Raw genomic sequence first — 273 nt, 5'->3', positions numbered from 1 at the left:
CTTGTAGACGTTTTTTTCTGTCACTGTTTTAACCACTTATTTGTGATTTTTAGGTACCTCTTTTTAACCATATCTATGTAATCTTAGCTTTATTTCCAACCACCTATTCCGGCTGTTTCGACCATTTATTTGTGTGTTTTTTAGCTCTTTCAGTCGTTTATCTGTGTTTTTTAGACATCAGAAGAATGAATGACTTTGAATATAGTGAATACAGGATTTTTACCCCTTTGTTTTTGTTTACACCCACATATTTACTTAAGCACAATTTCATTT

The sequence above is a fragment of the Stegastes partitus genome, unplaced genomic scaffold (genome assembly GCF_000690725.1).
Source record: "Stegastes partitus isolate 25-593 unplaced genomic scaffold, Stegastes_partitus-1.0.2 Scaffold1506, whole genome shotgun sequence".
Taxonomy (NCBI): Eukaryota; Metazoa; Chordata; class Actinopteri; family Pomacentridae; genus Stegastes; species Stegastes partitus.
This window is presented reverse-complemented; position numbering follows the sequence as displayed.